Here is a 25,736-nt window from a genome sequence, read left to right as displayed (position 1 = left end):
AGACATCTGAGCCAACAATGGGGATTGTTGCCAAAGCTGCTTGCATCACAAAGGTACGGATGTCATCTCCTAGTAACACAGAAACAGAGATGGGCTACAGTTGAAGAGGAAGAGGGGAAGGAAACAGGAGTTGTGGGCACAAGAGTCCCACGGGATGGAGAGAGGGAGGAAGCAGGAAACAAGGAAAGACAAAGGTGCAGTTCAACATCTACACAAACCCACTGGGAGACTGGGAATGCAGTGTCATCAGTGTGCAGAATGATGTCCACCATTATCTCTTCTATGAGATGCTATGGAAGACCTGAGCCATCATACACTTTTTCTCACTTGTCCTTTGTTAGAACATCTTCTGTCTTCGTTGAGATCATGGTAAAACCTTATTGGGTATCCTTTTTTTGCTAGGTTTCCCCCTAAATGTAATACTGAACTCATCGATGCCTATAAATGTCTGTGTATGAGATTTTTTTATTTTATTTGCAAGGTAAAATTGTATAGCAGTTATTGACTTAGACTTGAACTTTCTAACTACAGTCATAATTCAATTGTTTTTGAATTATCTAAAATACATAATTGTTCATAGGCTGGCACTGTCAGTTTTAACTTTTAAAGAAAGTGTTGTTAAGCTGATGAATATTATCTAGGAATTCAGCAAAACATAATTCTCTGCTCACCAGTTACTAGAATTTGGCTATTCTACTAAAACATCCATTTCCACCCTGGTATCCTCCAGATTTTTGGGACCACAGCACCCATCAGCCTCAGCCAGCATGACCAGTGGGCAGGGATTTGGGGAGTTGTAGTACAGCATTGTTTTGAGAGCCCCAGGTTGAGAAAGGATGTACTAAAGGAACAGTGACCTTTATATTATAATATGTAATGATCGGGCAATACAGTATTGACAGTTACAACCCAGCTGCCATTCTGTTCTAGAAATATTCTCCCCCCACCTGTGTTTTTTCCATACTTCTTTCTCTTGCTGGGTTTTTTAAAAAGGTTACTAGTGTCTGGCACATAAAATTGACCCCCCTCTTTGTACTTCCACTTTTTAATATAAGTTACCCCTTTTATGCAAGCACCTTTTTTATACAATTCTCTCCCTGCACCCACTTCCTTGAGTATATTCTATTAGCTTTCTAAATTGGTGGTGCCTTTTTTAATTAGAGGCACTACTGTCAACATTTTATTCTCATAAATTTCTATTTTTGTGCCCATTCATCTTTCATTTGTCCTTTCTTGTGTTCCTACAGTTCACTTTCTGTCTTTAAAAAATGCTCCTTTCCTAACTCGGACATCTGTCTATGGCATTCTAACTTCCTTATTATATTCCCTTCTTTCTGTGGATGTACAATGTTTTCATCTTTACTCCTTTTAATAATTATGCCCTGTATTCCCTTTTTCTGTTCATATGGTTTATAATTCTTCCCCATAGACTATCAGCAGTCATGTATCACTCTTCTATATTTTCCCCATTGGTCCCAGAAATTTGTGTGTGATTCAATCTGTGACTCTCCGTTCCCTCACAAAATGCTTAATTGTTCAGTTACCTGCATTCTTAAAGTTAATGTTCAGTTGTCACCAACAGACTCAGATTCCCACTCACTGCATTCCCTGCCTTCCAGTAGTGATTCTGAGAGGAATGCTCATTTTGCTTAATCAATTAAAAACATGGCCCACTTAATTGGTCAGCAGACCTTTTTTATAATATGCATTTGTGATCAGAAACACAGACATCAACAAAGATAAAGCATCCCACCCAAGGCCAGGTCAAAATCCTCCAACCCCAGTTCCCTAGCTCTAATCACTATAAAATTGGGGAGGCAGGCATTTCAGCAGTTTTCAGGGTGCAAATGTAATTTAACAGAGGTCTCAGGAACTATGTCAACCAGGCAACTAACATTTTTTATTTCCTAGAAGGCCTCATTCCAGTGGATATTGGAAGGGGCCAATAACAGCCACTAGAAAATAATGGAACCGTTTTTTGTGAGTGTTGCCATTTGTTTACCCAAACGCACCATGGTACAGAACATTCTGGGAAATTAGAAATGGCAACTGTCAGTTGGACAGTGCTTCAAAGAGCTCTGGTAAATTGTGTCCACCCCTTGTGAAAATTATGCCCCTCCAAATCATGAAAAAGGAGAATAAATCTCCCCTTTTTTGCTATCAAGCCCCCCCCCCCCCCAAAAAAATTATTAGTGTGAACTAATTTGCCTTTCAAAGGTTTGGTCCAGGTCTGATTCCAAACTCTCTCTCACCCAGGAGGTAGTACCTTTTCAATTTAGATACCTTCTCTGGTACCCTGTTTTTAGAAGTACATGTAATAATGATGTGAATAATAATGCCTTTTCCTTCAAAACTATTTTATTCATCAGATTTCATCAAATAACTAATTGATTAAAACTCATATATTTTATTTACTAATGTGCCTTTCTACTCAAAAGCAAGCATATTTTTTTTTATTGCAGGCTTAATTAGGTTATAGTCACAACTCTGGGCCAAATTACAAATTCCTTGTAAGGAAAAAAATGTATTTCCTTTCCACCTCAAGATTTCTTTGCATTAAGCGAAGAGAGAGAGAGAGAGAGAGAGAGAGAGAGAGAGAGAGAGAGGCAGTATATATATATATATATATATATATATATATATATATATATACAGTATATATATATAACCAAGTCAATCCCTGTCTGCAGCTCATGGTTTAATAAACATATAGACAATGTTTGTTGTTGTTGTTTTTTAAAAAAGACGGGATGAAACAGGAACGTAAGCCAATCCCCACACTGACTTCATGAAGATATAAAAGTATTTAATGACCAGGTGGAATGGTCACAGAGGTTGACTGAGATGGCTGACGAGCTGTTGGGCACTTTTAAATCTTACTAATTTTTACTTTTATTAGCATTTTGCATACTTTAAACGTACAGTGGTACCTCGGGTTAAGTACTTAATTCGTTCCGGAGGTCCATTCTTAACCTGAAACTGTTCTTAACCTGAGGTACCACTTTTAATGGGGCCTCCCGCTGCCACTGCACGATTTCTGTTCTCATCCTGAAGCAAAGTTCTTAACCTGAGGTACTGTTTCTGGGTTAGCGGAGTCTGTAACCTGAAGCATATGTAACCTGAAGCGTATGTAACTTGAGGTACCACTGTATTGGCAATTTGCTTTGACTTACAACTTCACCCACCCTGAAATCCCTTCTGCTCTTCATGATGAAGCTTGTGAAGAGAGCAGTTCTAAGAGTGGATGGGACACACTTGGATACTGTAGAGTTTACTCTTCCACATTCACAGTTGGAGGGAGAGTTCCAAGGTTGGAGGCCTCCCTCATGTCTCCTTAGCAGAGAGCTTCACCATCATTGTCAGTGTTCTGAGGGCAGCACGGCAAAAAGAAGGTAGACCGGGGAAAGCTTTGGATCAGCCGGATTCAAAGAAGCCTCATTCTCCAGACACACCTTCAAATCAGAGGGGAAGGCTAAATCAGCCCTGGCATTGTTAGATTTTCATTTTTAAAGAAAGAGGAACTGGTAAGGAAAAATGGGTTAAACACGGGTAAAGAGGCACTTGCCCCAACTCACACAACTTCTGTCAGGGGTGCTGTGTGTCCAGCAGGGCTTTTGAAGTGGTGGCTCCTTCATCACAGACTCTCCCCACCATCAACCCCTGTAAGGTTACTCATCCAGGGTGCAGTTCTATACACACTTACCTGGGAGTAAGCACCACCGAAGTCATTGGAACTTATGTGGTGGTAGTAATAGAGTGGACAAGTATTGGCTTGTGTTGGGAAAGGCGTCCTTCACACCCTACCAGGAGCTATAATTTGTACTGAAAATTGCCAAATATGATCATTTTCAATCTCTAAATTTAGATTAGGAGTTTTAGAATTGGAAATCTGATTTTCTGAACCAGATTAAATTTAGCTCTATTGAATATGTTGTTTAGCAGTTCTGCCGAAATCAGCTGCAGCAGAGACAGCCCAGGGCTATATTTGTTTCACCTCTAATTTCTCTCTTACTTACACACACTTTCAGTAGTTTCTTTTTATAAGAGCAAGAATGAATAATGACAGCCTGAGGAAATACGAAAAGTAATTTTTTATTTAATTGGTTTTGGACACAAATGTCATCTTTGGTTGTTTAGTGGAAGAAAAAAGACAACTGCTAATGGCAATGCAACCTTTTGCAAAGAAAAAATGCTATTTAAACAATAAATTGCACTATTATGGAAATGTCAGCAGTCTTTATTCTGCATATATGTTTTGAGGTGAACCAAAGACCATTTAGTCCTCAGTGTTTCCCAAGCAGATAATGTTTATCCCACATAATGGTTCAAAGGCACACAATGCAGTTCTTCTGCTAAAGCTGTTCAGAAGGTCTCACTATGTAAGCTGCCAGAGTGGGAAACTACCTGCAACCATATGTAAATTGATGGGGGAGAAAGAATAGAGTGGAAGTATAAAACATAAAAATGTAAGTGAAAAAGTGGGAATGAAATATTGTAGTAACATTGGACATGTGGAAGAAGTGGCTGGAGGAGAATTACCTTCCCGCCAGAGTGGTACCTATTTATCTACTTGCACTTTTTGGCGTACTTTCGAACTGCTAGGTTGGCAGGAGTTGGGACTGAGCAACGGGAGCTCATCCCATCGCAGGGATTCAAACCGCCGACCTTCTGATCAGCAAGCCCAAGAGGCTCAGTGGTTTAGACCACAGCGCCACCCGCATCGTCCCATTTAAATGGTATAAGATTAGCAAGATTTACTAACTAAATTGACCAGGGTATTGAAAAAAAAGTTTTGTACAGATACCCTTGTCAAGGAGTCACAGTTGCCTACATTTCTGTACTGCGTGTACATACAGTAGGAAGCCTGGGCTTGCCAGTGTGCAGTCCCTGGAAAAGCCCTGTGGCTCATGTGTAGGTCTAAGAATGTAGGTAGCAGCCCTTAGAGTTAAACTTGTTGGTTTGTTAGTTTTTAAATTTATATACTGTCTTTCTTCCAAGCAGATCCCAGGGTAGTGTTTGATAATATCTATAATGAAAACCTTGTATTTATCCCACCCACCCCCAAGCCACACGCAGACAATAGGGTTAATTTTGAACAGATACTGCTGTCCTTTTCCAACATGTTTATTTCTTTAGGTGGCCAAGAATAATTTATTTCCCTTCCTTCTAATTCCTCTGCTTTTATCAGTACAGCTCTTAATTGCTCACTTTTAGAAGGTGGCTGTGTCTTAAGTTTTAAAACTCAGTTTCCTTCGACCAAGAAAGTTTACTGCCCTTCTTCTCCCTTAATGAGTGCCAAAATCATCACGAAAACATACTTTATGAATAATGCATTGTGGCCCAATTAAATGTGACTGCTGCTTATTTGTTGCAAGGGGTATTTGCTACCTAGTAGTCAAGTGGCACTATCTTTTGACAGACAAACCAACAACCTGGAAACACTTTAACATAGTGGGAATTGTATAAATTAAAACGGCTCCTGTTTTAAAACCTTCACCTGAAATATCATCCCCTCTCGAACACATTAATCATAATGTTTAAGTTAAAAACGTGAAACTATCTGCATCTATTTCCTTACACCAGCAGCGGCTGCAATACAGAAGGATCTCACAGCGTCAAAACACAAGGAATGGTGGTGGGGATTCAGATGGTGAGGAATTCTTCTAAAATCCTGTTGTGAGTTGGAGACAGAGAAGCAAATAGCTGTGGGCTCAAAATGGGGGTATATATTAGGTTCAAATGCTCACTTCGGAGGCCCGATGCTGGGTTGGTGGATCTGCTGCCTGCAGTAAGACGGTTGATTTCATTCCAATAGATTCTGCCTCTATATTTGTAATTAAAGCAAACATTGCAAAAATGCCATGAGTGTCCAGTGCTATTTCATGCAGGGGAAACTAAACAATGTAGTACAGCCCCTGGAGCTTCTCATCACGTGGGGAAGTGGGGTAAATATACCTTACCATTTGTTGGATGGATAATACATTCATGTTTAATATATGTCTGAGAAATGAGGGTTTCTACGTTGCCACTTCTATGCCCATTATGTGTCGGGTACCATACTCGGAGGGCAGGAACTCTGAATGGTGAACCACAAGATAGGCAGCAAGATGACAAGGTATTGCCGTTTAAGGGTAGCAACAATTGCAGTGAGGCTGCAATAACTCGGCCAAATCGAAGTGCTGCTGTAGGAGTGTTGAGAATTGTCACTGCTGTAACCACTATGCCAATGTTTCTCAAACTTGGGTCTCCAGCTGTTGTTGCACTACAACGCTCACCATGCTCACCTAGCTAGGGATGATGGGAGTTGTAGTCCAACAACAACTGGAGACTCAAGTTTGAGAAACATGGCACTATGCTGAAGGTGTGTGAGATTTAAAGAGTGCTCTGACTTTGAAGAGGAGGAGGAGGAGTTTGGACTTGATATCCTGCCTTTCACTCCCCTTAAGGAGTCCCAAAGCGGCTAACAATCTCCTTTCCCTTCCTCCCTCTCAACAAGCACTCTGTGAGGTGAGTGAGGCTGAGAGACTTCAGAGAAGTGTGACTGGCCCAAGGTCACCCAGCAGCTACATGTGGAGGAGCGGGGAAGCGAACCCGGTTCACCAGATTACGAGTCCGCCACTCTTAACCACTACCCCACGCTGGCTCTCTTTGAAACCATGCACTATGGCATCATTAGATGCCGGCCACAATGTGCATATTAAAAGTTCTTCAGAAATGCTCCAAAATATTCTCTAATCTGCCCTCCACCCTGATATGTTACTTTTCTATATCCAGAGGTTTTTTGGTTTGGTTTGGTTTGGTTTTAGGTGGAAAACCATTAAGATACAATAGTTGACTTTCATTCTGAAGCTATACACTCAAAAAGGACATTGTTATATGCTTTGGTTGAGCTTTTAGACATTCCTGATAGACTATAATGTACTTTAAAAGTAGTCTGGGTTTCTGTAAATAAAATGTGTATTTTTTTAATGTGGAAATAATATTGTTTCATTGGGTGACTGGGGAAACCCAGCCAGATGGTGGGGTATAAATAATAATAATAATAATAATAATAATAAGGGTCTGTCATCGTTGTATGACTGTATAAAAATACACAGATAATAAGGCTAAAGTTTGGCTGATTGAGAGGGGAAGTGTGGAGCTGTTTTTAGGAAATATATTTTCCCTCAAGTTCAGTTAAAAAAATTATTATAGCATGTTTCCCCCCCCCACACACACACTCACAAGTATGTGCCCCCACCCCACTATAGTGGGTAATAATATTGATAAGTAGTTTAACTGATGAATTAATCACCACATTCTGGCAACTCTATGATTCATGTCAATTATTTAGACTATATTGCTGGAAATGATTTGAAATAATTGCTAGTGAAACAATAAGATTCAAGATCTTTTGGAGTGACAAGGCTCTTAGTTAAACTAAAAAAAACAAAAAACTGCAGTGCTTCATTACAACAAGATGGGGGAAAGTATTATGTGGTTTCAAGATCGTGTGAAAATTACAGCATCACCCTAATGAAATAATTCATGATTCATATCCATAAAAATACATAGTCTTTGAAGGAATGGGGCTGGTCATATAGTCATAAGTGGCACCTGCAACAAAGTGTTGCAGTGTAGCCCCACTCCTTCAGAGGAGCTCTCTGTTTACAACTCTATCCAGGAACTGGAGCCTTATAGTCGTGTGGAGGCATGGAAGTGTGAGGAGTGGGAAATTAGCATTTCCCCCCTTTCCCATCCCTTGAGAGCTTCCCTTTCTGTGATATTTAGTGCTAGAGAGCTTAGGGTAGGGGCTGCTAGCCCACAAATCTGAGTGTTTTATAGCTGTGCAGTGGGATGGGGTGGTTGAGAGTGGGTATCCTTTGTCCCTTGCCTTCCTCCCGAAATATTCCTGTAAACATCCCAGCTCCCATAGTGGTCCCTCCTTCCCCCAACGGCCACCTCAGAGGTGCCCAAAGGACCATCTGGATCTGAGGGGAGTGAGAACAAGTCTTTTCCTTTTGTTGTGACATATTTGTAATGCTTTCTGTTATAATAATCTTATGTAAACTGCTTTTGTGAGAGGGGCATCAGAAAAAAAAATTCTCCCCAATCCTAACCCCCCCCCCCCCCTTTTCAAGATACTTTCTAGAATGGACTTGAACAGGCCAAGACCCTCTTCATTTTAAAACCTTTCACCTCCTTTCTTTTTCGTTTCTCTCAATTGTTACCTTCACATTGCGTACATCCTAGAAACTCAAAGGTACTTGTCAGACAGTGTGTGTGAGAGAGAAACATACTTTTTCTTGTTCATTTACAGATAGTTCTGTAAAGCTGGGGTGATGCATCCCTGTTGCATCCAGAAGCCGCCATATTGATTTTGAATAGTCCTGGTTTACTTTCAAACCATCTAAGTTTGTTTTAAGAGGAGTAGATGAGCAGCTCATACAGACAGCTTCTAGATAAGTTTTATCAGAAGTAAGTCTCATTGAATCTGGTGGCTCTTAGATTTATTCTACATATTAGAATATGGCGGGAGAATCCTGCTCTGCCCAAGCTTTGATCTTGGGCTTCTGGAGGCTTCCTCCCAAGAGGTGTGGGGAAAGCCAGAGGAGCTTGACATCCTACATTCCTCAGGTGGGAGCCTTCAGAATTCTGAAGAATCAAAGCCAGGATGCTTTTCACATGGTGAGTGCAGTGAGACATTTATTGTATGTTAATTAAATATCAATGGAAAGAGCACTGATTTTCAGTTACTTTAATTAAGGCGTACATCTTCATTACCTGAAAATGACCATAAGTGGCACAGGCATATTTACAAGCTCCCTGAATATATTTGACAGCGATTTTTAGAGAACATTGGCTCGTTCTCTGTTGGCTTAGGCCTTAGTGGTAGAGAATCTGCTCTGCATGCAGAAAATCCCAAATTCAACCTCCGGCATCTCCAGTTAGAGCCAGTAGATTTCCACTTGTGCAGTGAGACTTTTTGCCTCTTTTCCCCTCCCCTGCCTCCCCCCAAAATGGCTCTGGAGAGGTTATGAGAACCCTCTGAACAGCACAGAGTGGGCAGGAAGGAGGATAGCTCTATCTTGCAAAATGCAATGTTTGTGTAGATGGACCGTTTATAACAGTGCAAGGATGAATTCTCCCCAGCACCAGTATGTTACCTGCTGCTTATTTTTTGTTCCGCAGTACCTCTTTAGTTTCCATTTCTGGAGCACACTGAGCTGAAGGTCTTCAGTGCAACAGCACCCCCCCCCCCACAGCCCAGTTCTCTTGGCTACATAGTCACAGGTAATGCAGACTCTGACAGGTTATAGTTGAACCTAACATTTCCCCACAATGTGCATCACTTTACACTTAGTGTATTTCACCTGGCTTTTTGTTATCCATTTACTCAGATTAGATCTTTTTAGAGCAGTGTCTGCTTGGGATGTATTTATGGAAAGGTTTTCAGGTACCAAAATATGCCTTTGGTAACCTCTTACATTGCCGCACTGCTTCCAAACACTAGGTCAGCCTAGCGTTTATGTCTCTGGCATTTATCGTCTTAAAACACAGCTACGTTGTTCTTTTTCTCAGTTTGGATAGGAGCTGGTTTGAGGGGGAATGGATCAAAATACATTAAAGGAACGACAAGATGGGTACAGGATAGATATGGATTGTGGCTAGTGGTGTGTGTACTCCACTTCATAAACTGGGGGTGAGGGGAGTACATTGGATGCAGAGTTAACAGGAGTGCGTACACAACCTCTGATACCAAATCAGATGAATGCTAGCCAGGCACATGTCAGGAGTCACTAGAAATAAGATTGGAACCTCTGGTTCTGTATGCTTCTTCCACATGTGTCCAGCTACTGTTATTGCAAGTCAAATCATTCTTCCATGGGCTAAATGTGTTCTTTCACTCGAGGGTGGTTTTACCTGTCCAGACTATTAATTTGATTTGGAAGACACAATGAAGGTTTTCTATAAAGATATGCAGGTAAGGTTGGTCCTTCGCCTAGCAGATATGCCTACTTAGCTGTGCAAGGTCTTATAAAAAAAATATTACTCTTTGAAGGTGCTTTATTTGTGATTAATAACAAATATACATTAGGTGAAGTTGAAAATAAAGCAATTTAATAAATACTTGGGGGGGGGAATACTTTTCAGTGCTGACCCTTAATTAAGATGAGGGGCAATGGAAGCATATGCATCACCATTTACAGGGCATGATTCAGTCATCCAGCACACACTCTGCTGTCCATGATGCTAACAATTGAGTTTTGTTTTGTTTTTGTGCTGCACACGCAAGCCACCCAGAAGGGCCCTACTATATTAGCCCTTAGAGGATTCTCACACCATAATTCTGTTCTTCATTGCATCGCTACAGGAAATGGTTTAGGATTCTATGGCTTCTTGAATCCACCTGACAGGATTTTCATCAGTGTGGGGAAGAATCTAAAAAGAGGGCTCTGGAAGTTGAAATGCAGTATGACTTCTAAACACTCTTCTAATCAAGCAGAAAACAGGAAGAGCTTTTGCCGAGACAGCCAGATACTGTTGATGAAAGAATTTATCTTTTGTTCCATAAATAGGTTTCAATCCATCCCTTGCTGACAGAGCAAGATGCAAGATAATGGAGAGGTGATGATTCAGGGAGGAAGAGGATTGGCTGGTCCAGCTTATTCTTCCTCCTACTTCTCATTCAGAGCTCTCATCTGGTGCCTGGACAAAAGGAGAGAAAGAGAGGGAATAGAATGCCTGGAGAAGGAACAATAATCTGGGCTGGCCAGTCTTCCCACCACCAAACCTTCCATGCCACCCAAACCTTGGCCTTTGCTTTGTCTGCTTCTCATCTTCTACACATGGGGGGTGCGGGAAGAATTGTATCTACAGTGACTTTATAATGATCTTTTTACCTTGTTAAAATGTTTTCATAGTATTCACTCAAAAGCTTTCCATGTTTGATGGGCAGAGATCAATTTGCCTCAGTTGTTAAGTGATTAATTCCTCAAATGAGCTTTCAAAATATTGATGGCAGATAAGCTCTGACATCCACATACCATATTAGCATGGCTTCACTTGTACAATCGTAGCTTCACAGGGCATAAATATTAGAAGAATAGTGATGCCATGAAACCCTGGAATATAATTGGGGTGCTGCTAGTTTTATATAATGGGAGAGCTTCCACTAGAGGCTCATCAGAACAGTTCCTGGACAATACCACTTCAGGCTCGAGGTGAGGGGTTTTAGCCTTGCCTTCTCCATGTCATCATAAGTGTTGTATGTGCATGGATTTCTTCATATGGGGAAGCATTCTTCAATGTGATCTCCTATCTCAACTTTATTTGAAAATTCTACACAGGTTTCATCTGATTAAGGTACCTCTGCCCGTACGGGCCAGTCGTGTCCGACTCTAGGGTTGTGCGCCCATCTCACTTAAGAGGCCGGGGGCCAGCGCTGTCCGAAGACACTTCCGGGTCACGTGGGCAGCGTGACAAGCTGCATCTGGCGAGCCAGCGCAGCACACGGAAACGCCGTTTACCTTCCCGCTAGTAAGCGGTCCCTATTTATCTACTTGCACCCAGGGGTGCTTTCGAACTGCTAGGTTGGCAGGCGCTGGGACCGAGCAACGGGAGCGCACCCCGCCGCGGGGATTCAAACCGCCGACCTGACGATCGGCAAGTCCTAGGCGCTGAGGTTTTACCCACAGCGCCACCTGCGTCCCTCTTCATCTGATTAGGACCCACCTAACTTACCACAAAATTTGGCTTCAGGTAAAATTGACTTTATAGTTTTTGAAGCCATGAAAACCTTGTTTCCCCATCTAAAAACAACAACAACCAGCACCTCCCAAAATCAAAAATGCATGAAAACCTTACTTTCTTACTATACTTACTACAATTTTCTTGCTAAATGTAAACTTACCAGTTTAGGATTGTGGAATGTTTTGTGTATAACTTAGCACATAAAGTAGTACTGATTGGTATTGTTCCACTCACCCCACCTTCTTTCCTAGGGCATTGCTTGGCAGGCTTCCTCAATGCTCCCTTCCTCCTTCAGTTCTAGCAGCCACCCAACCTGTAGGTACTTCCTGTGTGCCTTCCTTCTTCCTGGCCTGGTGCTACCTATTTTTTTTTGGGGGGGGGGTTGAGTATTGTGAGGCATCCTTCCCTGCCAGCAATTAATACTACCAGGGCAGTAAGAGTAACGCGTAACAATTTTCTCCTCACCTAGCCACTCCTTCCGCTCCCCAACTCTGGCAAGGTAGGGAAGCAGTGGTAGGGGTCAGTGTTGGTAACAGTGATGGGAGTTGCAAATATTGTCTCGAGTTGTGGGGAAGCAATACTAGTGTGGAGGCAATGATGTGGGAACATTGCAGAGCAATTTATGAAGTGGGAGGTAATGCAGTCTACTTCAAATCCATTACGAATACAGTGGTGCCTCGCAAGACGAAATTAATTCGTTCCGCAAGTCTCTTCGTCTTGCGGGTTTTTCGTCTTGCGATGCACGGTTTCCCATAGGAATGCATTGAAAATCAATTAATGCGTTCCTAGGGAAACCGCCTTCAGACCAGGTCCGGGGACAGTCTGTCCCCGGACCTCTTCTGAAGGCTGGGGGGGGGGGATAAGGGCTTTTCTTCCCACCCCCAGCATTTTAAAAAACCCCGGGACAGCGGAGGACTTCTCCGCTGTCCGGGCAATCTTAAAATGCTGGCGGGCGGCATTTTAAAATCGCCCCGGGACAGCGGAGGACTTCTCCGCTGTCCGGGGCGATTTAAAAGCCCCTGGGAAGGCAGGCAGGGGGGACAAAGACTTTTGCCCCCCGCCAGCCTTCAGAAGGTGTTCCCGCCCCCTGCCCTGCTTCGGAGCACTGTTCCGAAGCGGGGCGGTGGGGGAAGGTGTTCCCACCCCCCCACCCCGCTTCGGAGCACCGTTCCGAAGCGGGGCGGTGGGGGAAGGTGTTCCCACCCCCCCGCCCCGCTTCGGAGCAGCGTTCCGAAGCGGGGCGGTGGGGGAAGGTGTTCCCGCCCCCCCGCCCCGCTTCGGAGCACCGTTCCGAAGCGGGGCGGTGGGGGAAGGTGTTCCCGCCCCCCCCGCCCCGCTTCGGAGCACCGTTCCGAAGCGGGGCGGTGGGGGAAGGTGTTCCCGCCCCCCCGCCCCGCTTCGGAGCACCGTTCCGAAGCGGGGCGGTGGGGGAAGGTGTTCCCGCCCCCCCGCCCCGCTTCGGAGCACCGTTCCGAAGCGGGGCGGTGGGGGAAGGTGTTCCCGCCCCCCCGCCCCGCTTCGGAGCACCGTTCCGAAGCGGGGCGGTGGGGGAAGGTGTTCCCGCCCCCCCGCCCCGCTTCGGAGCACCGGGAGAAGCGATCTCCCCGCAGCCCCTTGCTTCAAAAGAGGTCCGGGGGCAGCGGGGAAGAAGCGCTGCGCTTTGCGCTGCCCCCGGACCTCTTTTGAAGCAAGGGGCTGCAGGGAGAAGCGATCTCCCCGCAGCCCCTTGCTTCAAAAGAGGTCCGGGGGCAGCGGGGAAGAAGCGCTGCGCTTCGCGCTGCCCCCGGACCTCTTTTGAAGCAAGGGGCTGCAGGGAGAAGCGATCTCCCCGCAAACCCTTGCTTCAAAAGAGGTCCGGGGGCAGCGCAAAGCGCTTCCCGCTGCCCCCGGACCTCTTTTGAAGCAAGGGGCTGCAGGGAGAAGCGATCTCCCCGCAAACCCTTGCTTCAAAAGAGGTCCGGGGGCAGCGCGAAGAGAAGACCCGCTGTCCCCGGGGCAAGCTTCGTTTTGCGAAGCAAGCCCATAGGGAAATTCGTCTTGCGAGGCAACTCGAAAACGAAAAAACCTTTCGTATTGTGAGTTTTTCGTCTCGCGAGGCGTTCGTCTTGCGGGGTACCACTGTACACTTTGATCACATCTGTGGGTTGCTGCTTCATATACCTGCAGTAAAAGACCTGTCTTGAGGTGCCCATAGACATCACCTTGCTTATATCATCATTAGATGGAGAGGAGAGAATTGTATGTCTTTTGCCAACATGTGTGCCTATTTCCTGGTCTTTGTGGGCCATTTGCCTGCAAGTATCCTAACAAAAGATGTGCATCACAACTTTGCCACTGACTATTCCATAAGTTTCAACTCCTCCTTCTGGATGCATTAACCCTTTCCTTTTGCAACCTCCATTCTTAAGATATATTTATAAAAACATGAAGTATAAATGCTTTGTTCCAATTCAGTTACAATATACGTTTTGTTAGATATGGAGATGCAAGCTGTTGCACCATAAGGGTACCTAAGTATATCTTAGATTTTGCCAGTTGGGAAAATAAGAAAAAAAATACAGTGAAAATTGAAACCATAAATATTGTAGTAAAAGGACGAAAGTTTTATTATCTGGGCTTAGAAACAATATGTTGCTATAGGAATTCTCATTTAATAACTTTAAGGCAAAACCCCTATCAAGTGGTGGTGTTGTTTTTTTTCTGGAGGGGGAGAACAAAATTGGGGTTAGGGTGGAACTTACTAGTATCATCAGTGCTTCTCACAGTAGTCTTATGATATATATATATGTATGTATATATTTTTAAAAGGTGACTGCCAAGAAAACCATTGATGAGGCCAGTGACTTTCCCCTCAACCCCCCTCAAAGGTCCTCCCCAACTTTTGCCACCTGAATGCCCTGTATAGACCTCTGCATTAATCATGCAGAAACAGAAAAAACCCTCACCTTTTTAAGACAAGTTCAGAAAATAAACATTTGTATACTGTTGTTAAGGAATGGCAATATGTTTAGATACCCAGTAAAACTTTGTAATAGTATAGCATATCATCATTAATATGCATCACAAGGCTACAGTACCATTCACATGAAATGGGAAGGGAACCGGGTTGAACGTAGTAGAGTTGGCTTCTTGAGTAAGTGTGGACAGGAGTATGCTGCAAGTATCATACTAACTGCAGAGAAACATAGCTATCGTGAACCCATATATTCATATCTTGCTCCATCCCAGTAAATGAAATATCCTTAAGAATACTAGTATATATTTCTGAGTTCTCAAATTGGTGTCCTAAAGATACATATTTTCTGGTCCTGAACTTTCGCTTTGAGCTTGCATGAATTCAGTGAAGCTCCTCAATTCTTGTACGTGCTTGCTTGTTCCTTGTGTGTAGGTATATATTTTCAAAGTTCTATCAAATTGTTTTGTTTGATGCAGTGACCTGAGGAATGAGAAAGCAGAAATGTCAGAGGCCCAGTTGTCCAAAGGCCTTGTCACCATGCGGCAAAAGAAGGATGACTGGCAGATTCCTAGTTTAGTAGTAAGAGGCTTATGTATTTACTGATGCAGACAGATACGGTAGCAATGCTATAATTACCAGTCTTATTACCTTTCAATACAGGATATAGGAGTTTTGCATCTGTGAAATTGGCAGTAATTTATTTCAACGTGCTACTTCTAAAAGTATTTCAATCATCATTCTAAAAGGTTTTTCTTCTTTTAGAAAAATGCAATGTACCAATATTTCTGCTGGGATAAAGGGAAAAGACCCAAAAAATGGGTGGGAGTAAGGGTTAACTCTAAACCTTCACATTGCTAGATAATAGGGCTTGTAAAACCCAACTTTGGAGTCAAAAATTATTCTTCAAAACCCTGTTGTATGTTTCCCATCCTATGGACTACAGTTTGTTATAAACTCTCTGTTGTTGGCATCTGTCTGTCTCGGGAGACAATGGAAGAAGTGTGCCTTTAGGGGTGAAGTTAAACTGTTGGAAGGTTACAGTGCCTGCTGTGGCTGTAGAGACGAATATGGAAGACATAAAGGTAAAGTAAAGGGGCCCCTGACCATTAGATCCAGTCGTGGACGACTCTGGGGTTGCATCGCTCATCTTGCTTTATTGGCCGAGGGAGCCGGTGTACAGCTTCCGGGTCATGTAGCCAGCATGACTAAGCCACTTCTGGTGAACCAGAGCAGCACACGGAAATGCCGTTTACCTTCCCACCGGAGTGGTACCTATTTATCTACTTGCACTTTGACATATTTGGTTGCAAATTGGACAGATGAAGGCATCCAGTTGTTCTGCTGCAAATGCACCAAGGCGTTTCTTCTCTGCGCTCCTCCCAGTGGTCATTCCTTCTCTGGTCACTGCTATGGATACATGACCTGTCTGTCTGTCTCCAGGCACTGCAGTCGTCTGCAAGGAATTCCCACATGGGGTTAATGTTGACAGCCTTTGTGTCAAGTTTGCAGACATCTTTGTAATGCAGAGTTGGTCTTCCAATGGACTACAGTTTGTTACAAACACAAAGCATTTATTTGCACAACCACCCTATGAAAAGGTAGGCTGCTGTTCCTGTTTGCAGAGGAGAAATCAAGGCTAAGGAAGGTCTTTAAGTGTGACTACAACAGAGATGGAAACATGATCCAAAGCGTACAGGGCCCGCCTCCATCCCTTTGTTCAAGAAGAAGAAGAAGAGTTTGGATTTGATATCCCGCTTTAGCACTACCTGAAAGAGTCTCAAAGCGGCTAACATTCTCCTTTCCCTTCCTCCCCCACAACAAACACTCTGTGAGGTGAGTGGGGCTGAGAGACTTCAAAGAAGTGTGACTAGCCCAAGGTCACCCAGCAGCTGCATGTGGAGGAGCGGAGACGCAAACCTGGTTCCCCAGATTACGAGTCCTCTGCTCTTAACCACTACACCACATTGGCTCTCAAGCTAGGTGTGCCCCAGAAGCGTCTTCCTGGGAGCAACTGCCTGAGAGTGGCACCTGTCAAAGATGCAACCTCTGCACTTGTTACAACCTTTTCTAATGCATCTAAGGCAGTCGCAGAAAGCTGTGTGTGTACAAGTCAAGAGTTCTGCATGACGAATGGCTCCTAACCCTCACACCCCGCTTGCCTGAGCCGTTGCTTCTTTTAAATCACCCATCTTATCTTGAAGAAACACATCTTGTTCTGTATCCGAACCAGGTTGCTTATCTCACCTCCAGAGGCTGCCCATCAACGTGAGGGTGTGAAGTGAAATGACTTCGCCAGCTATCGGCTCAATTTGCAGTGAGCAGCCCGCATCTCGATACCAACACATAATTCAGTTGGTTTTGGCAGATTGCTAAAAGGAAGGCTAGAATCACACTGCCAGGGACGCTGAATTATATCAACTTGAGACAGAATCTGAGCCCTGCAGGTCAGGATTTGAGGACACTAAAGGAAGCTTAAGCTTGTATTTGTAACAACAAATATTTTGAAATGTGGATGCTCAATGCAGACCAAACTATAATGGAGGCTGAGGTTAACATTCGACAAAATTTTGCAGAAGCAATTAAATACAATGCATATGTTATCAGTTAAATTTATAATTCAACACAGGAAGCAGCTGCATTGATTGATCTTTATATTCAATGTGATCATTGTTAGGGGAAACAATTCTTATATTCATTCCTAAAACTAGTAAGAAGCTGCTCAAAAATCCTTCATAGCTAAAGTTAGTTTAAACACACTGACCATTTATATGCCAACCCTAAGAATTGCCAGGCACATCACTATCAATGCTCAGGACTGTGTTTTGCCGTAATTCCATGAGAATGTAGAAACAGAATTGAAAACAAAATTGCGTTTCAACAATTTTTAAAGCAAGTTTCTAGCCCTTATGGTCAGGAATACATGCATGTTGAAACTGTGGACAATGATTTCTGAAAACAGAAGCCTGAGGAATGGTTAAAATGCATTTTCACTGGGGCTTCCATGGCCTGTGTAGGTCCTTGGCCCTCCACCAGAACATTTTTGAACTTGTATTATCCCTTCCCTCCTTTGGTTTGTTGATTTGCAATTCCTCCTCTTAGTTGGTCCCTGGTTATTTAGCTGGAACCCTTCTACCCACCCCATAACAAAATCTGTCCAGAGGTGTCAGCTTTTATAATCAAATAAACCAAGCCACTCTGATAAGTATATGTTGTTATGGGCTTCTATTTCAGATGTCTGTGAGTAGGACTATTGGTGTAAGTTGCCTAGGGAAATACCTTGATGCCCTCTTAATATGTTGAAGCATATAGCTATGCTCCATGCAACCTATCTATTTGTAAGTAAACACAAAATACTACAAGACAACTTGCACCTGCATTTTTGGACACCAAAGTCAATATAGGTTAGGCAAGGCCCTTGTTTTCAAATGGCTCCTATACACACACACACACACACACACACACATACACACACACATATATGTTTTGTTCTGTTTATGGCCTGACAGCTGCACATCAGAATGAAGCCCATAAAATTGTGACGTATGGATGTATTTCACCAAATCCTTCCTGGGTGACATTTCAAAGGCTGTAGTGGCCAGCCACAAATGTAACAATCACTGAAAGAAGCACATATATTCAACATTCTATATATTGTGTGTGTGTGTGTGTGTGTGTGTGTGTGTGTGTGTGTGAAGAGCATGGGTAGAGTGTAAAGAAGGGCTGGGTATGGTTATTTCTGGCTTCTGTTGCCATTGGTTTAACCTATCTGAACTGGTCACAGTGCCGACATCCCTTATACTTCATTAAAATGCACCACAATCTTACTCATGTTTATGCAGAAGTACATCTCCCCTGTGACTTACCCTCTGTTAAGTGTGCTTCAGGTCACAGCCTCAGAAGCGATGTTTCGACTGGAGTCCTATACCCACCTCCCTGGGAATAAGCCTCACTGCACTCAATGGGGCTTGTAGGATTGCACTGTCAGCGAAGTTTTACAAACCTGTAAAGCAGCTGTCCCTCCTCCCTCCTGGTGCCTCCATTGTCAGCATCACAACAGAAAGATCTGCAAGAAGGGAGGGTCTCTTTTTCTTTTCTTTTTATCTTGTCATTCCAGAATCCCACTTCTCGCCTTCAGCTGCTTGCATCCATATTGATGGGGAACAGGATAAATAGAACAAGCTAATTTGTAATCCCAGATAGAAAATGATGGCTCGACTGTTTCCGTCATTGAGCACTCTGCCAGTTTAAACAGCTGATTAGTCAGCTTCTGTGGAATCGATCTGAATCAGTTCCACCTGCATGCTCCCACCAGGAGCCACTTTATTGTAAATCAATCATTCTGAAAACAACTCACAAAGGGGCCAGTCCTCACTAACAAGCCATCAATTTGACCTGTCTGTCTGGAGCACACTGCCAATTAGGAGTGCAACAAACATTTATTCAAAAATTATGGGCAAGTTTACACAGTTTATTTTTCCTCTTCTTAAGAGGCACCTGTAGCAATATATGTTGCTGTATTATGTTTGTTTTTAAAATCTTATTTGGGGAGGGGACAGTTTCCAGCTATCGCAATAGAAAGGGCTTTTGGTATGTGCATGAGAAAGAAAACATGTTCAGAATTTTAACAAACAGATGGGGCAGTTAGCCTTTATTACTAAAAGCCAATGTTAGCAGGAACTCAGAAGCTTTATGTCCTGCCCTTGATCCCCTAGGGTATAAAGATCAATCCTAGAAGTCAGAGAAGTTCTCCTCTTTCTTTGACATGATGAATTGCTAAATTTTGGCCTTGCGGGATAGTGGCTCATCCAACTGGCAGTGGTTGGAGAATCTGCCTTAGGAGGGATGCACAGATATATGGTTTGGTCTTTCAACTTTTCCTTTAAGATAGTTCAAACTATCCTAAATAAAAGAGAATGAAAAAGCTATGTTCTAGTTTTCTGCCCTTTCTTTTTCTTTCTTTTTCAATTGGCGTGTCTGGGCATTTCATTTATGTCAACACTAAAGTGTGAGAATAATTTTGGAAGCTCTGTGTTGTGTTTAGTATCTCAAGAGTGTAAGACTCTTCCAAATAGATGCAGGAGGGATGGGTGCGGGGATATGTACTGCTTTAAGCTTTGATGCCAGGCTGGGTATGCTAGCTGAGATAATGTGATTGCATTGCCAAAGTGTGCTTTTCGAGACAGGTTATGGTTGGCTATAAAAATGTGATACTCTGTCATACAAGCTGCATAACACCACAGCTCAAGAAGAAGAAAAAAGGCTAGGGAAAATATTTCATTCAAATCCTAACTTAAAAGCATAAGAAGAACCTGTTGGATCAGGCCAATGACCATCTCGTTCAGCATCCTGTGGCCAACCAGATGCCTGTGGGAAACCGCCAGGTTGAATCTGAGCACACAGGCACTCTTTTCTCCTGTTGTCTCCAGCAACTGGTATTTGGAAACCATTCTGCCTCTGACTGTGGAGGCAGAGCGTAGTCATCATGGCTAGTAGCCATCTATAGATAGCCTCCTTTTCATGAATCTTCTTTTAAAGCCATCTAAGTTGGTGCCCAAAAGGGACTAGGGTGGTGCTGTGGGTTAAACCACAGAGCCTAGGATTTGCCAATCAGAAGGTCGGCGGTTCGAATCCCCGCGACGGGGTGAGCTCCCGTTGCTTGGTCCCTGCTCCTGCCAGCCTAGCAGTTCAAAAGCACGTCAAAGTGCAAGTAGATAAATAGGTAAACGTTTCCGTGCACTGCTCTGGTTTGCCAGAAGCGGCTTAGTCATGCTGGCCACATGACCCAGAAGCTGTACGCCGGCTCCCTCGGCCAATAAAGCGAGATGAGCGTCACAACCCCAGAGATGGTCATGACTAGACCTAATGGTCAGGGATCCCTTTATCTTTACCTTTAAACTGGTGCCCATCATTGTCTCCTGTAAGAGCAAGTTCCAAAGTGTAACTATGTCCTGTGTGAAGGAGTTTTTTAGGAAGAACTTGGTGACTTTAAAATGTCTTACCGTCACAGAACTCTTTCCAAATCAATGCATTTGCTAAAGAGCTCCTCCACATGTGTCACAGAACCCCAGCGCATTGCAGATGATTCTGTGATGTTCCAGGGTGAATTGCACACTCATTTGCTCAACAGATGGATAAGTCTGAGAACATGACCCAGAACATGTCCAACACTCTTGTGCAGCTGGAGATGATTGGCCAATCGGCTGGCCGCGGGGGCGTGGCCTGGGTCATTTAAGGCCAGCGCGGCCTGGGATCTCCCCTTTACGTCCTCGCCCCCAGCTGCGGTTTCCCACCCACCCACCCTCTAGGTTTTCCCTCTGATTTTGCTATGGACCTCGGTTGGTCGCCGCAAGGGGCCTGGTAGGAATTTTTCCACTTGGCTAACTGGCATTGATTTAAAGCCATTTGGTTTTTTGCCTACCTCGTAACAAATCGTCACAACGCCTTTGGTTTTGGCGGTTAGGCATTGGTAGGGGTATTATTATGCTGATGAGATGGGGGGGAGCGCCATCACCTCCCCCAAATATTCAGGGTAGTCCGGTAAAGGATTCCGGGGGGCGTTGCCTCGTCTGAAACCTATGGAGGCTAGGGCCTAGAGCGCGCCCCCAAGCAGTGACCCCTCGGGGAGCGCCTAGGGATGTGCATCTCAGGGGCTCCCCCTGCTGGTGTTAACCCTTTCCGGTTCTCATGCCGGATAGTCTGATAGGGCCAATGCCTAAAGCCAATACCGCTCTTACCTGTAACCAATAAAGTTGTGGTCATTTTTCGCCCATTAACCTAAATTATGGTGTCCTGTGTCTTCATTTATTCCAACTGGTGGGGAGGCGGGAATCACCACGCAAGTTTGTCTGCTTTTACTAATATAACAAAACAGGTGTGAGGGGAAAGGCAGCAGACTTTGCATCTTGTAAGACTCTTAAGAGGGAATGTGGGAATAGAGGAGGCACAATACAGGTCTATGAGGATCTGTAGTTGCAATGCAAGTTTCACCAAGCCCTTTTGGGAAGGAGAGGCATACAGTAGCTGATTTCTCCATCTCTTGAAATACAAAAGCCAAAGAAGATTGTCACATAATAAAGTAAGAATGTCCACATTTACCAGGATAACTTAATTTATAATTGCTGCTGCTCAAAATGTGAGAGAGGACACCACCCATTACATGCCGTTCCTCCGCTCCCAGAAACTGAAGCAAGAACTTGACAGTCCTTCTCATGTCCCCTCTCTTGGTTCTACTTTATTACCACTGTAGTCAGCCCATTCTTCAGAAATGCTGAAAGTCCAGCGAAAAAATAAATGGTTTCTTTAGCCTATACTTGTCCTGCCAACTGATCCTTGGAATGCCTTTTGCTATAACTCACTTTCATTCTAGGCTGGAATTATGGAGGCTCAATGCCGAAAAGCGACACCACATGCTTTGTATTTTCTGTCTCAATGACTTTCACCCTCCGTTTGTAAGGAAAGAGATGTAGGCAGAGTCCTCGATAGGACAGAGAAGGATTCACAGGCTCAAATGGAACCCAAGCCCTGTTTATTATTTGGCTGAGGGTTCTGAACTGTTTCAGTGGGACTTACATCAGAGTAAACATAGACATATTGGTTGTAGTATGTTTATGGTATCTGTAAGTCGCTTTGAGTCATTTCCACAAGTAAAGTAAGCCTGATGATGATAAAATATCCGGTCTGGTTTCATACCTGGTTTTGGGAGAGAGATGGGGAAATGTGAGCCTGTTGGTTCCCCTTAATCTCCAAGTGGCTCTTGGCACCATAGACCATGGTGTTCTTCTGCAACAACTCAAGAAGGCACTGTACTACAGCAGTTCTGCTCCTACCTTCAGTGTCAAACGGAATCTGTTCCGGAAGTCCGTTCGACTTCCAAAACATTTGGAAACCAAAGCGCAGCTTCTGATTGGCTGCAGGAACCTCCTGCAGCCAATCAGAAGCTGCGGAAGCCCTGTCGGACGTTCGGCTTCCAAAAATAGTTCACAAACTGGAACAGTCACTTCCGGGTTTGTGGCGTTCAGGAGCCAAAATGTTCGAAAACTAAGCTGTTTGAAAACCAAGGTACAACTGTACTAGAAAATAGCTTTTGGGCTGTGGGGATCCACAAGGATCCAGTCTGTGCTTCCTATGCTTTCTATATGGAACCATTGGAAGCTGTCTGTCTTTCTGGATCCATGTTCCTTCTCCTGCATCCTATTCCTCACTCTGTCATGTCCTCAGGTATCACCTTGGCACCAGATAATGTGTAGCTTGATGTCTACTGAGGAAGAGATCTGATCTTCCATTTAGTGCATGGAAGGTAATAAATGACCTTGTTTTCTTCCTAGCTGACTATAGCATAGTATCATAAACCTCAAGAGGCAATTGTCTGGTCATTTCTACTTACTGCACTCAGAGCTAGGAAGGGTCTATGACCATTGGCAGGAAGAAAATGGGATTGCTACTTCCTTTTTGGGTGGGTTTCATGTATTTTTGAGGGTTGTGTGACCAGCAGAGTTGATAGCACAGCTTTTAAAAGCATAGGAACCCTCCTACACAGGAGAAAAGGCAGCAACCCAAGAAGGTAATCTGGAATAAGAGGTAACCTATGCAAGCTGTTGTATAGAGGCTAAAAAGTGAGAAGCCCCTCAGTTCAAGTGTAATCTCAACTATTAATTCATTAGGGGACCTTAGACAGGCAGGTGTTCTTCCAGTTTCTGTCCCCTCCATCCTCTGCAATATGAGGTCAATAAAACTGGCCTCTGTTACACAAGTACTGTAAAGAATACTGGAGAGCTTGACTTACACTATACAGAAGCTATTATCATGCTAAGATACACATTCTGGAATGTGAGGGTCTCAAGGGCTTGCAAATTGAAATCCATGCATTTCTTAGAAGGCAGTCTTCTGTAGGTCTTTAGGACTGTCATGGAGCCATAATTCTTCATATGCCAAGTCTATTTCTTGAGCCTGTTCTGTTAAAAATAAAAAAAAATCCAACTGGATCCCACTATCCCATATCAAGCCGCTACATTCCCAGCCAAAATGATCTGCAAGTCCCCCACCAGCTGCCAGTGTTTCGATAAATGCTCCGGAGTTGTGTCTGCAGCCAGATGGTCCTTGACAAAATCTTCACATGTCAACTTGCATTGTGATATCAGAGCAGTTTCTTCCCCATAGTTTTGTGTGCATGTGCACACACTTGCCATTATTTCCCTTCTCTTTTTTTCCTGCACTCTGAAGAAGGATTTCTGTTTTACCTCAGACGTTATTCAGTAATGGCAGCCTATGAATCGCTGAGAATTTTGCATTTAATTCCGACAGTTCTAACACGTTTTATTCCAGGATGTGGCTTTGCTTGATACAGAATTTTTATCCATAGAATGGATAGCAGAGAGATACTGTACACAGCTTTGCTATATTTTCTTGTTGTGTGCCAAGGAGGAAGAAGAATCGCCACAGAACCCTAGTGAACTGCTAGAGGAGGGACAAAGAGTAAGGAAGGTAATACAAATAATATGCAAAGGGCTAACTAACAAGACTTGGGAGAGTTGGCCTAGACTAGTGGGAGCTACAGTGTGTAAGGAGCTACAGTGGCACCTTGGTACCCGAACTGCTTAGTTGTCAAACAGATCTGCTCCCAAACGCCGCAAACCTGGAAGTATTTTGGTTTGTGAATGTTTTTTTGGAAGCCGAATGTCCGACGCAGCTTTCACAGCTTCCAGTTGAGTGCAGGAAGCTCCTGCAGCCAATCAGAAGCCGTGCCTTTTCAAACGGTTTCGGGAGTCGAATGGAATCCCGAGTTGAACCCTGAATGGCATATTATCAGCTTGAGATGAAGAGAAGAAGGAGGAATGGGAGAGTTATTTCTTTATCAATCAAACAAACATCCAGAATATCCCTTTCCTCTTTTGAAAGTCATTTGTCCCCCATGAAAGGAGGACATTTAATGGAGACTGGTGTCTTCTATTCCTTATGGGGAGGGAGGCTTGCAATTGTTTATAAGGATTTCTACTTTTTCTTCCTTTCTGGAACAACAACAAAATCTTTGCTGCCACTCCCAGTGATGGTTAAGCTGCAGTGGGCAGCCCGACAGTTTTCCTAACTTTAGTCATTCTGTGACAATGATAAATACCACCCCCATACATATATTCATACTCCATGAATTCTCATATTCTCTCTCTCTCTCTCTCTCTCTCTCTCTCTCTCTCTCTCTCACACACACACACACACACACCACCCCAGCCATAATTGTAGCCCAGCTCAGGGTTCGAGTCACGAGTGGCAGCTGGTACCCATGAAAATCAGAGTGCTCAGGATTCCAACTCCACCCAAGCTCGTCCACCAGCCCCAGCCTTAGCCTCACCCCCTCTTGAGATTCAATATTATCATCCCGTGATTATGTGTGAGTGACTTCAGCTGAAAAACGTGTGAGAGAGAGATGAATTCTCTTGTTTCTAGTGTCTGACTTGAGATACCCAGTTTACAGATGCAAACTGTTACTTGATAGTCATTAGCGGATGTACTTCAAACCAGCTCTGAATTCTTATCAGTGCTCCTCCTTATTTGATACATTTTCTCTGGAGTTTGCATGCATGCTGCGATACCATGAAAACTGTCATATTTGATTATATTTTTTGTGAGACTTTTTTTTCTTTTCATTTCCGTACATTTACCATGAATATTAGTTTTAAAATTTGAAACAGCAAGAGGAAGTACTTTGCTTGTTGGGGAAAATATTTCAGAGTCTGTCCAGTTTAATCTTGCCACCATAACCACGAGATGGCCACCCTAACCAGCAGCGAGGGTGTCCTTCAAAGACTAGCCCCTAGGCACTGGCACTGGCGTCTAACATCTAGCAGCCGCACATCAGTCCTAGGGAAATTAAAGCCAATTTCTGGACACCAGACTGTGGTTTTTATTCATACATCTAGACAGCATGGAGACTGCCTTGCCATATACTGACATAAAGGACAAATAGACCTAGTTATTATCTGTGACACAGTGAGAGCCCAGATGACATGCTCCGACAAGGTCTGAAAACAGTAAAATAGAGATGTTGAAAGGAACT

General features: G+C 43.7%; 2 long non-coding RNA genes across 22 annotated transcripts in view; one reads left to right on the top strand and one right to left on the bottom strand.

Moving 5' to 3' along the window:
- LOC308478243 overlaps window positions 1–25,736 on the top strand; it is a 205,995-nt gene that overhangs the window by 70,935 nt on the left and 109,324 nt on the right. For 2 of the 21 annotated variants that reach the window (XR_013986925.1, XR_013986926.1), the window contains exon 1: window positions 87–194. The exons of 14 other annotated variants lie outside the window; for them this stretch is intronic. This is a non-coding gene — a long non-coding RNA (uncharacterized lncRNA). Of the gene's footprint in view, window positions 1–86; window positions 370–9,171; window positions 9,274–25,736 lie in introns of those variants that run through there. 5 more of the 21 variants (XR_013986927.1, XR_013986928.1, XR_013986929.1 and 2 more) reach the window with 4 other exon arrangements.
- On the bottom strand, window positions 22,198–23,822 carry LOC308477805. Its single transcript, XR_013986713.1, has 2 exons — window positions 23,472–23,822; window positions 22,198–22,378 (listed from the first exon to the last, which is right to left on the bottom strand). It is a non-coding gene; the product is annotated as an uncharacterized lncRNA (long non-coding RNA).

Source organism: Podarcis pityusensis (genome assembly GCF_964106645.2).
Source record: "Podarcis pityusensis genome assembly, chromosome: 5".
NCBI lineage: Eukaryota > Metazoa > Chordata > Lepidosauria > Squamata > Lacertidae > Podarcis > Podarcis pityusensis.
Note: the sequence above shows the minus strand (reverse complement) of the source record. Positions and strands in the feature narration are given on the sequence as shown.